Source organism: Phragmites australis, chromosome 11 (assembly GCF_958298935.1).
Source record: "Phragmites australis chromosome 11, lpPhrAust1.1, whole genome shotgun sequence".
Classification (NCBI taxonomy): domain Eukaryota; kingdom Viridiplantae; phylum Streptophyta; class Magnoliopsida; order Poales; family Poaceae; genus Phragmites; species Phragmites australis.
The window spans coordinates 6,946,260-6,959,225 of record NC_084931.1 but is presented as its reverse complement, the minus strand read 5'-3'; positions in this window follow the sequence as shown (position 1 = coordinate 6,959,225).

Sequence of the window (12,966 nt, the reverse complement as noted above, 5' to 3'; positions counted from 1 at the left end):
GCAAATGAGTGTTTGAGAGGGTAAAGATTTCACTCAAATTGGTCCAAATATGTGTTTTTGTTGAGTGGTTATTTGAAATTTGGACGCAGTGAGAGATTTTAGTTCAGCTCGTTTTTTTTCTTATCACCGAATGATCCGGCGTCTGCTCGAAGTTATCACCGGACCTTCCGGTCCGTTTAATGAAAACGAGCTCAAAAGGATATGCACCGGAAGATCCGGCGTTCAGTACATACCTCAGAGGAACTTCCGGCGTGCAGAAGATGTCTTTGGGCAGTATGGAGTGTTCTCTGGAAAGTTTGTTCCGGCGTTTATCCGGTGTTCAGTGCCCTCGTCACCGGACAATCCGGCGTTCACGACCAGGGTTGGATGCTCTCGGGAACTTTTGATCCGGTGTCTTTCCGGCGTTCAGTTCCTAAATCAACGGATCTTCCGGCATTCACAAATTTGAGCGGGCCCCGCCTGTCATATGAGCGTTCCATCGGCCGACTGCCGCCTCTCCTCTGTTTTTCTCCCTTGCCGCCGCTCGTACTCGCCGACTCGCTGTCGCACTGAGCTCCCCCGCCGCCCTGCGCACCACACCACCTCTCGTCGCCGATAACCAACCCAAGTACGTCGCCGCGCCGCCCCCTCTCTCCACCGCAGCCCGTCACCCTAGCGTCGTCGCCGATTTCCTCTCCGCACCGTCGTGCTCCAGCGCCGCCGGTCGTCTTCTCCGACGAGCTCTTCCCTCACTGCCGACCTCTACATCCATTTAGCAGTGGTGAACACAAATTTCAATCGAAATCTCAAAATGTGCCAAACCCTAGATCAATTCAATCCAATTTTGTCTAAATTTGTTCAAATTTCTTTCAAATCTTGATCAATCTAAGGCAAACTTTGTATCATTAGCTTGTATTCCCACTCATTGTCATGAATTGAGTACATGTTCATCGATTTGTGCTAAATTTGGTCAAAGTCATGCAAATCCAAGCAAATTCATGCAAATCTCATCCATATTCATGCAAATCTGAGTCAAATTCTTGCAATTTGTGACAATTGACTTTCAATTATCATAAATTGAGTACATGTTCATCGATTTGTGCTAAATCTGGTCAAATTCTTGCAAATCCAAGCAAATTCATGTAAATCTCATCCATATTCATGCAAATCCGAGTCAAATTCTAGCAATTTGTGACAATTGACTTTCAATTATCATAAATTGAGGACATGTTCATAATTTTTGAGCTTCAATTGCTAAATTCGTCAAGTTCATCCAATATTTCCTTAAATTCTTGTCTTTTTGATCAATTTGCTCAAATTCGGCTCAAATACTCTGCAAATTGATCAATTCCCTTGTGTCGTAATCCTAATACTAGCATGTTTGTTGATTTTCACATCTTTTACATGCTTAGGGTAAGTTTAGGGTTCTTTTCTTGAAAATTTCATAAACCCAATGCGTTCGCTCATCTCGTCATTATCTTTCATCTATTCAGATGGGTCGTGAGCGCACTGACAAGGGCAAGGGCAAGGTTGTTAAGAAGGCTAAGAGGAATCCAACTGAGAAGGAGTGGGAGAGAGCAAATGCAGCAGTAGATGCCTACAATAGGCAGCAGCAGGGGCAGGGGTTTGAGATCAGAGACACCGCTACTCCTGTGCGTCGATCCACCCGCTCCCGCTCCGCTAGAGGGGTGAGCTCGACGCCTTCTGGCCAATAAGGTAGCCGGAAGAGGTCTCGTCAGGAGCCGGAGCCCGAGGAGGAGGAGCAGCAGCAGTCAGGGGAGCCTCAGCCATGGGTAGAGAGACATTTGCGTGACTTGACCTCCTACAAGTCACCAAAGGTCAAGAAGCTGCGGTTTGTACCTATTGACGAGTGGTTTCCTGAGGAGAGAGAAGAGGGAGCAGACCTGAGGTTCCATACCCTCCTGCAGGAGAGCTTCTTTGTTTCATATCAGAAGCTGAAGGTCAGCTCAAGCGTTCACAAGACGCTCAACTGGAGGTATATGGGGGTAGCCGCAGGGGGAGCAGATGTGAGGCGCCACTTTGACTTGATTCCAGGCCTTACAGATTTGCTGACATATGTAGATTACTATGTTGAGGATTGGGTGAGAGTCTTCTATGCTACAGCTTGGATAACAGAGGACAGATCCTTTGTGCAGTTCATGTTCCAGGGAAAGTTTCAGAGGCTGTACAGGATCGACATTCTTGAGGCTTTGAGGCTGCAGGAGTCTGACAGGAGTTTGCATGAGATTGTCTATCCAGGCGCCAGCGCCCCTCGCCGTGGTTTGACTGGAGGGATCTTCCCGACGGATGACCTGATCCGACCTCTGTTCAGGCCACCGTTCCCTCCCGGTTCTCGGAGACTGCCGGATATACTGATACTGGAGGTGTGAGTCATTCACAATGCTCTAAGGCATAGCTTGCTACCAAGGATTGGGAACGTAGAGTCGATCACTAGTCTTCAGCAGTGGATGATTCTATCCATCTTCACTCACCAGCCGTTTTATATTGTGGACTTCATTCTGTGTGAGATCGAGGATGTGATCGCCGATGGGATGACGATGGTCAGACAGTAGCCATATGCTCATATCATATCTTTCTTGCTTGCTTAAACCACCAGACCCCCAGAGTTTTTTGAGGCTTACGAGTCTTCTCGGTCCTTTAAGGTGTATGCTCCAGCTCCTCCTACTGACAGGCGTCGTGGTCAGCGAGCGATGGCTCACGCTCAGGAGCAGATCCCACCTGAGGAGAGAGAGAGAGTGGCTGCTCAGGATGAGGCCCTTGCAGAGGCCGAGACTGAGTTACCACAGGCATTCTTCGACATAGTCTCTGACAGTGACTCAGACTCCGAGGACCAGGAGTTCTTGCCGCCTCTCCCACGTTGTCACGACCACGAGGCAGGTGGGTCTACTCAGGGTGCACAGCCTTCAGTGTCTCTTCCTTCAGCACCTGAGACGACCCCCCCAGTGCCACCACCTGCTGCAGAGTCTTCAGAGTTTTCTCAGTTCTTGCAGCAGATGCAACAGCAGCAGCAGATGTTGGTGCAGCAGTAGCAGATGATCCTTCAGCAGCAGGCAGCCCGGGAGGAGAGGCAGTTGAAGTATCAGGCTGATTTCGTTCGCCAGCAGGAGCAGCAGACACTGATTATCCAGTCTCTCCAACAACAGCACCAGGCCATGCTTGCAGCCCTTCAGCAGCAGCAGCAGGCTCTGTTGGCCGACAGGGAGAACAACACTCGGTTATTCTCATTTTTGCTCCAGCAGCCAGGGCAGCAGTTACCAGCACTAGCTCCAGCACCAGCTCCAGTCCCCAGTCCCCTCCCTGGCAGCAGCACTAGTCTGCTCAGTACTCCGGAGTCCAGCTTTCCACTCTCAGCTCTTTTGGCCACCGAAGTTCTCTCAGAGCCTATTGGGACATCTCAGAGACCAGTGTTACCGTCATTGACTTCACCTCTGCCCACTGGTCCTCTGCGCTTCGAGGATACTCCACAGCCGACAGTTACCGAGCAACAGCAGCCAGTCGTGCCTCCTCCCGTTGCTGGGCTTGCACTTGATGAGCCAGATGCTACTCTTCAGTCAGTGCAGCATCAGATTGATGAGGTGACAGCAGCTGCGGGTCACAGTCCGTCCAGCTCAGACTCCGAGGTCGACGGCTCTCAGTTTGTCGTGGCACCTTCTTCGGCAGCGTCGGGTCCTCAGTCTCCTCTAGCTCCGGATGCTTAGTCGTGTCATAGTTTCCTCTTTTTGGTGCTTCGATGCCAAAGGGGGAGAGTCTAGTGATAGGGGGAGTTGGTAGAGAGAGAGCAACTGGAGAGTCTAGTGAGTTTTTGATTCAGGGGGAGCTTAGGTTTTTGGGTAGTTAGGTTCGGATTGTTGGATCTTATGGTTTTTGATGTAATGACAGGCTATTTGGTTCTGTATATGGATGTGTTTCACTTTTCATTATATTGTGTTTATTTTCATGCGCGCATAATTCTTATTTATTCTAGCATGACAGGTCGTTGTAGCGCTACACTTTCTCTTGCTTAATTGATATATGCCGATAATTGCATAGTATGGTAGGGTGCTCTTCAATTTCATATCTCTACTTCTCGTATGTGTTGTCATCAATCACCAAAAAGGGGGAGATTGTAGCATCTAGGCCCCTAGGTAAGTGGTAAGAGTTTCGGTGATTAATGACAACCGTATCATTGTGACTAACATATGTGTTTTGAACGGTATCAAAGAAAAAGAAAAAACTTAGTTCACAATGATGCTTTGATACTCTTGGCCCTTTAAGCGCTCATATGGACGATCAAAGGACATGTGCATGAAGATTAAGGATCTTCTAGTTCTAAGTGTCACAAGGAGATGAAGGACACTTAGAGTAGTATAGGTTCTATTTTTTTTAGTCTTTTGACCGCACTATAAAGGAGGGTTAAGAGTTGTAGCTTGACCTAGGTGAGTCTAGACATAGTTGATGCACACTTGTGAAGTTCTAGAGCTAGGTAGCTTATACAAGCTTTTGGTTGAGTGTCCAAGAAGTTAGAACTCAAGATTGTTTGAATTGGATGAATTCAGCGAAAATTCAACACACCGGATGATCCTCTGTATGACGAGTGTACTCACCAGAGTTTATTTTGGTCGAGGACAGTAAAATTCTTAAGCTTGGTCAGGATGGTCCGGCGCCAAAATTGTTGTCAGCACCGGAGCAATTTCCTAAGAGTTCTGAGTTGAAAAATTGTTGAAGTCCACGCCGGATGGTCCGGTGTTCGAGTGGTGAGATCACCGGAGCAATCTTTGCAGTGCAGTCTTGGCGTGATTCTACACGCCGGATGGTCCGGCGTATGGTCGGATAAACGCCGGATGTTTTTATACAGAAAGGTTGCAAACTATCATCTGGCCGATTTCAATGCGCCGGATGATCCGGCGTTAGTCCGGATGAAACGACAGATCTTTAACGGCTAATGGAACAGTTAACGGCTATTCTGTCAGAGGTATTAGCACCGGATATTCCGATGTGGAGAGAGTTATTCACACCGGACCTTCCGGCGTTAAGAAAAATTCTGGGTTGTTAGGCAACGGCTAATTCTTGATCCTTAGCCTATAAATACCTACTCATTTGGTCTCATTTGATGCTCTTGTGACCCTGTAGCAGCTCATACACTTGGTGTGTCATTTAGAAGCAAGAGAGAGCACTTGTGTTAATTCCAAGTTATTAGTTGAAGATTAAGGACATCTTTAGTGCTTGGAGAGTAACAAGTGTGCATCTAGCTGTTGTCTAGGCTTGGTCTTTGTCAAGTGAAGCTTGAAGCTTGTTACTCTTGGTGGTTGGCAACACCTAGACGGTCTTGGTGATCAGAAGTGTTCTCGGTGAGCTCTTGGAGGACTTGTGGGAGCCCCGGGAAGAGATGATGTACTTGGTTTGATGCCTGCCAATCCGAAGATGGAGAAGGGGCAATCAAGAGGGAGCACTTGAGTCTTGGTGACTCAAGGGGGAGCTACATCCTTGGTGGATGCTCCAACGAGGACTAGGGGGAAGTGCCAACTTCTCGAAACCTAGGGAAAAAATTGGCGTTCTCTTCTCCAACTATTTACATTCTCACATTTTACTTTGAGTATCTTTGTTCTTGCAAGTCTTTCTTTACCGTTCTCTCTCTTAGTTATCTTGTTTGTTTAGTTGCCTTGTCCTATTTTAAATCTCGTAGTTGCATTTACTTTTATATAGGCTAAGGTTGTTATTTGTTTTAAAAAGCGGTAGAAGTTTTAATTAGTGCCCAATTCACCCCCCCCCTTCTTGGGCCATTCGATCCTTTCACCTATGGCGAAGGCCATCCACTTGGCTTTGAGACGCAGTCAGTTGCCGAGGATTGGCTACGGAGAGGCGATCACCAGTTTGCAGCAGTGGTTGATTCTGTCTATCCTCACTCATCGTCAGTTCGATATCGTGGATTTGATTCTGTGTGAGATTGAGGATGCGATTTCGGAGGGGATGTCCCAGGCCAGATAGCAGCCATATGTGCACTTCATATCTCATATGTTGGCTTGTGCTATTAGTTATCCTGACTACATCGAGGCCTATGCACAGAGCCCTACTTGCTTCAAGGAGTATGCTCCTTCAGCTCCTACCGACAGACCGTCGTGGTCAACGTGCTATGGTTCGTGCTCAAGATCAGATTCCAGATGACGAGCATGAGAGAGCAGCAGCTGAGGATCAGACCCTAGCAGAGGCCGAGGCAGAGCTACCTTATTATATCTTTGATGTGGACAGCGATTCGGACTCAGACGATATTGAGTATAATCCTCCGATCGCTAGGTCACACGATGCTTAGGCAAGAGGTTCTACTCAGGCTGCCCCCCAGACCATAGTTCTTACCTCTTCAACACCTGAGTCGTCTCCTCCCATGCCACCTGCTGCATTGTCTTCTGAGATCACAGCTATTCTTTAGAAGTTGCAGCAGCAGATGATGATGATGTAGCAACAGATGGTAGTTCAGGCAGAGCTTCAAATGATGTAGCAACAGATGGTAGTTCAGGCAGAGCTTCAGTTGAAGCTTCAGGCTAATATGGTTCACTGGGACGAGCAGCAGTTTGTGCTCATGTAGTCGTTTTAGCAGCAGTAGCACGCTATTCTTTCGGCGCTTTAGGCCGACAGAGAGAACAACGCTAGGTTGTTCACATCCGTCTTCCAAGCCCAGGGCCTTCAGCTGCCAGCTGCACCTTCAACCCTGTTCCAGCTCCTAGTCCTCTCCCAGGCAGTGTTGGTGGTCTCTTGACTACTCCGGGATTAGACTTCCCCATCTCAGCTCTTTTCACCACTGGAGATCTTTCTCAGCTTGCCGAGACCTCTTAGCTTCGAGGACTCTCCCCAGCTAACTCTTCCACCTCATCAGCAGCAGTCTGTCGTGCCTCCTCCAGGCGCTTAGCCAGTTCTTGATGAGGCAGACTCCACCCTTCGGGATGTGCTCAGTCAGGTTGACCAGGAGATGGCAGCTTAGGGTGTTGACACCTCCAGCTCTGACCCCCGACTAGACGCAGAGGTTCCTTCTCCTTCAACTTCTATTCAGCCTGCAGCAGGATCGTCCTCTCCTGACATCGATGGCGTTTCCACCCAGATCATCTCATCGTCCTCCGATTCTGAGATCGATGCTTCCCAGTTCGTGGTGCAGCCATCATCAGTGGCGTCGCCTTCCTTGTCTCCTCCGGCTCCAGATGCTTAGTTGTTTATCTCTTTTTGGTGCTTAGATGCCAAAGGGGGAGAGAGAGTCTAGTGTTAGGGGGATTTTTGGAGAGAGATTATTAGCTTGAGTGGCTAGAGAGCTTTTGTTTCAGGGGTAGTTTAGGTTTTTGGGTAGCTAGGTTTGGCTTGTTGGATCTTATGGATTTTGATGTAATGACAGGCCATTTGGTTCTTAATCGATGTGTTTTTCTTGTCATCTCATTGTGTTTAATTCCTTGCATGCTATATTGTCATATGCTGACATTGCCTAGCATGAGGGGGTGTACTTCAATTCATATCTCTATGTTCTTATTTGTGTTGTCATCAATCACCAAAAAGGGGGAGATTGTAGCATCTAAGCCCCTAGGTAACTGGTAAGTGTTTCGGTAATTAATGATAACCGTATCATTGTGACTAACAATCTGTTTCGAAGGAATAAAAAATTTAGTATACAATGATATTTGGGTACTCTTGGTCTCTAAAGTGATAATCTGGTCGATCAAAGGACATGTGCATCAAGATTAAGGATCTTCTACTTCTAAGTGTCACAAAGGAGATGAATGACACTTAGAGTAGTATAGGTTTCCTTTCTTAGTCTTTTGACCGTACTATAAAGAGGGGCTAAGAGTAGTAGCTTGACCTAGTTGAGTCTAGACTTGGTTTTATGCACACTTGTGAAATTCTAGCACTAGGTAGCTCATAAAAGTCCGTGGTTGAGCACAGGATGGTCCGGTGTCAGTGTATTGAACACAGGATGCTTATCACTGGACTAATTCTCAGCAGTAACGGCTAGTGACAGCTGGCAGTTGGGTATGAAAATTTGTACTCACCGGATTGTCCTATAGGAGTAAGGATATACTCACCGGACCATCCGGTGATAACAGAAAATGTGGGTGGTTAGGCAACGACTCTTTTTGGATCTCTAACCTATAAATACCCCTCCACTTGGCTTCGTTCTATACTCTTGCGACCCAGAGGAGTGTATACATTGTGTGTATCATCAAGAAGCAAGAGAGAGCACTTGAGTTGATTTCCAAGTTCCTAATTGAAGATTAAGGACATCATTAGTGCTTGGAGAGTAGCAAGTGTGTATCTAGCTGTAGTCTAGGTTTGATCTTGGTCAAGTGAAGCTATTGGCTTATTACTCTTAGTGGTTGGCAACACCTAGCCGATCTTGGTGATTGGAGGTGTTCTCGGTGAGTTCTTAGAGTTCTTGTGGGAGACCCATGAATAGTTTGATGCCCGTTAATCTGGAGATGAAGAAGTGGCAATCATGAGAGAGCACTTGAGTCTTGGTGACTCAAGGGAAGCGATGTCTTTGGTGGATGCTCCAACGAGGACTAGGGGGAGTGCCAACTCCTCGATACCTCAGAAAAAAAATCCGGTGTTCTTTTGTCCATCTCTTTACATTCCCGTATTTACTTTCCTGCAAGCATTTATTTCCACATTTCTCTTTGTGTCTTTGCTTGCTTGTTTTGGTTCTCTTTCCTTAGCTTGATTGTGTAGTTGCTTTTCTTTGCATCTAGGTTAAGGTTGCTACTTGTTCTAGAAATCAGAAAAAAAAAATTTAATTGCCCAATTCACCCCCCCCCCCCTCTTGGGCCATTCGATCCTTTCACCTCCCTTCTCCCCCTTCTCCTTTTTTCTTTTTCCTTTTCCTTTTTATTCCTCCTCCTGGCTGTTGTTTCTCTGTATCTATATTGGATATGGCATCGCCTCATAATCGCCTAGGCGGATGGAAGGGGTTGGGTCTCCGTGCCTCGCCTTATCGTCTTAAAAACCATGAATAGTACCGAGCAAATAGCAAATGACTCGTTTAAGTGCATATCAGTGGTTATCATCCGGGTTAGAAGTAAACCAGCTCAATTTGCTTACAGCAAATGAGATATCAGGCCTTATAACTCTATCTAGGTACATAAGTGATCCAATAATTTAATAGTATTTCAGTTAATTCCTAGTAATTCTTTTACTCTTTTGAAGTATTAATCTAGGATCATAAGGTGCTAGAGATGTCTTGCTATCCATATAGCCAAAGTGGCTCTTTTTCCACATAGTGAGATTGGAAAAGTGTAATCACCACTCTTGATCAACTTGATGTTTAAGATCACATAAACTTCTTCAAGATCTTTCATATCAAAATTCTGAGACGAACAAGACTTGACCTCATTAATCATATCAAGATTTGTCCCAAAAATCAATATGTCAACAACATAAATGCACATGATAACTCCCTCACCCCCACCATGACGATAATAAGTTGGTCTCTCTCTACCTTCGCTAGCAATGTGGGACTAAACCCACCACCTCCAATTTCTTAATGGGCCTTTAATCTTTATTGGGAGTTATTCTCAAATATAAATGGGTTAGGCCCATATATCCCAACAGTATCAAATCTGCTTGCATTCTAATGAGTGCTAAATCAGCAGGACTACCAACACAAGCACCGATTGCTCCATCTTTCAGACCAATGAGGGCAATGGCTTCCCCTCTTTTTTCTCAACTGCATTACTGGTTAGAACCCTGAGAAAAATAGATATCCAAATACTGAGTGCAAAATTAAATATTGAACTATGGTCAGAAGAGAAGACAAAACTTTATTCAAAAACAAAGATAAAATAGCTCAAAAGAATTCATAGCTCATCTTGGATCTTTCTCCACGAATATGACAAAAACAAAAGTTAATTAATCCAACTTTGGCATTGGGAATCCTGGTTGATGCTATATAATTAATGGTAATAATTACGAGAGCAGTAACAATAAAGGATTATATTGAGTCAGTAAATGCCACAAATAAAGAATCTATCAATCCCTTTCCGAAATAAAACTTTATAATAGCCATTCCTTCATGAAAAACTTTGGGGGGAAATTTGGTGTGCGCAAGAACCATAACATATTCACATCTTTTGGCCTTCCTACAAGTGATTAGTCATTTGGAAGTCTACACAGCTCATCGAACAAAATTGTCAAGCTATCATGGTATCTACATACAAGGCCAACAACAATTGAAGTCTCTTTTAATATCTACATTTAAACAAAAAAAAATCGTATAATACAACTAGTAGATCTAGATTAAGATATTTGTGCAAGCAAAAATAACAGAAGAAGTAACTATAAGTGTTTGCCTATAAAATAATCAACTATACAAACCTGAAGCATTCCAGGCGAGCAGTCGTATATGCCCCTTGCCTTAGTAAACCGGCTGACAAACCCTGCCAAGACAAATATACAATAAATTAAAGCTAGGCAATTGAACATGACTTTCAGAACACAAGACCTACGTGTTGTATTGTGCAAGACAGAATGCTGTTGGCTGTTGTCATATCAATGATGTATCTAAGATCAAACAAAGATCCTCGCGTTAATGATGAAAGCATCAATGCATCATATAACAGATCAAAAGCGTACAGATCGGAGTCACAATGGATATCCAAGACCAAAAAGGCTAGATTTTGAAAAACAAAAGGTCGATCAAATATTCAAATCTAATGCATGGTTTGGCTTCACTGGAACAAAACATGCTAATTTGCATTTGCACCAAGTCAATACTGAAGCACAAACGTTTGTACTTTGTAGAAGGAAGAATTGAAGGCACCTCACCAGAACAAACCTTGTAGAAGGAATGGACCCCCCCCCCCCCTCATTAGCAAGCATGATCTTCGTAACCTGACCTGGAGTGCCCTCGCCCAACTGGATCCTCACCTGAAATCAAAACAAACAATAAGAAGTATATGTTGGGTTGGATACTGACCACACACAACTGACACAAGTACAACATTTGTTGGCGAGTCCACATACAAACAACTATCTTTGTCCTCATCTTTCTCTTCGTCGCAGTCACCACCAATGTCCTCCTCTTCCTTCTCCTCCTCCTCCTCCTCCTCCTCCTCCTCCTCCTCCTCCTACTACTACTACTACTACGACGACGACGACGACAACCATGATGACTACTCCTCCTCTGAGCTCATGCACCTTCTCTACGGATTCGGATCCATAAAGTGCTCTGAGTCCAAGTCAGTGGAGGATCGAGAGCCACTAGATCCGGAGTCAGACTACTGCTCATCAGAGGACTTTGGTGCCAGAGCTATATTATCCTCTTCGTCAGATGAAGCAGCGGGGTCGGGGGAGTGAACGAAGACGGTGGTGGCGAGGGGCTCCGAGGAGTGGTTAGAGATGGTGTTGGTGAGGGAGTTGCCATGATCAACAAGGGGTCGTGTAAGACCCCCATTACCGGGATCTCTTGTGCCTCCTGTATCAGTCCCTGGATTACGTAGCTGATACGCACAGTATAAAAGTTGTAATATCACAGTCAAACTTCGTATATAAATAGTAAGGTTCTGGGTACAAAAGGCTTACAATCCATACCGAATATTACAAGCTTGGCCTAGCGGCCATCAAAACACACAACGGAAGCAAAAGCCCAAGCCACAAGCAGCGAGGGTGCGAACGCGACTTCAGAGGCTATTCTTCATCCCCGGCTTCACCTCCCGCGAAGTCGACATTGGGTTCTTCATCTGAATGACAGCAAGAGTGAGCACGGAAGGTACTCAACAAGCCCTATACTACTTCAAGGTGTTGATAGATGCATAAAGGGTTCATTCGAGAATAAGCTTTACGGTTTAGATTTAAGCGTAAAGTAGTTTATACAGATATCCAATTGTATGAGCTATGATCAACTTCAAAACATTTTAAGTAGTTCAAAAACCAGTGACGAGCTGTAACTGGGGTTCCTCGGTCCTGGGAGGGGCTACACCTCACTCCGTAGTCCCTTTTAATCACATCTGGTGTACCTCTAGTACCACACAGCTTCTGGCGGATCGAGCCAGGAACCTCATCACACGGACATCTAGTCCACACACTCACCCATCAAGACACACGCTCCCGAAGTCTAGTCAAAAAGGTTCTACCTTTGCATGTCCATGACCATGGACACGGCTATTCGAATAGATTTACACTCTACAGAGATTGTACAACTTTACCCACATGATATGCTTATCCTCCAACCATTGCAAACGGAGGAGCGAATCATACCGAGACTCTCCAAACACCTTTTATGTCGGGCTTTTCCATGAGACACGCCAAGTCACAGAGCTGCATTTTCTGAAGGCCAACCTCCCTTTTTAAGCCTAAGCCGGTCCCTGAAACCTCCAAACAGCGGGACAGATGGACCCTTGGCTGCTCGTTGCTCTCAGCCTCCTGGTATGATGCCCAACTCAGTCTGGTGAAGGAAAAGTCAAGTCATGCCCATACAGGACGCATGGTTGCATGAGGTCGCTAAGGCATGATAGCGAAATGACTCGATCCTTAAGCAGCCAGGCCATGCATCTTCATGGGCAATGAATACCGTCAGGTAACTCAAGTCCCCAAGAGCATCCTCCCCAGAGGACCATTCTACCTGCCCGCGCCAAAACAGTTTTCACCCATTTTTACACATCACCCTTCATATCTCCCATGACATCAAGGATTTCACAACCATCACGGAATTCACAACCATCAAGGATTCATGGTATATGAGTTATCATTGATAATAGTAAATCTTGTCTCCGAGGAGAGCTGTTTTTTAAAAGTGGTATCTCCAAGGAGACGTATTTAATCCTAAGCATGCTAGATAGCATTGCGTCGTCTATCGTTAATATATTTAACAACAGGTATTCCAAGGGTGATATGTATTCTGGATAATGACATGTAACGCATGGCAGTGTTGATAGGATTAACTACTACAAGTAATTTTGAAAGAAAACACGATATATAGCACATGCGATATTAAGACCGATTTTAGTTGATCATGTATATTAT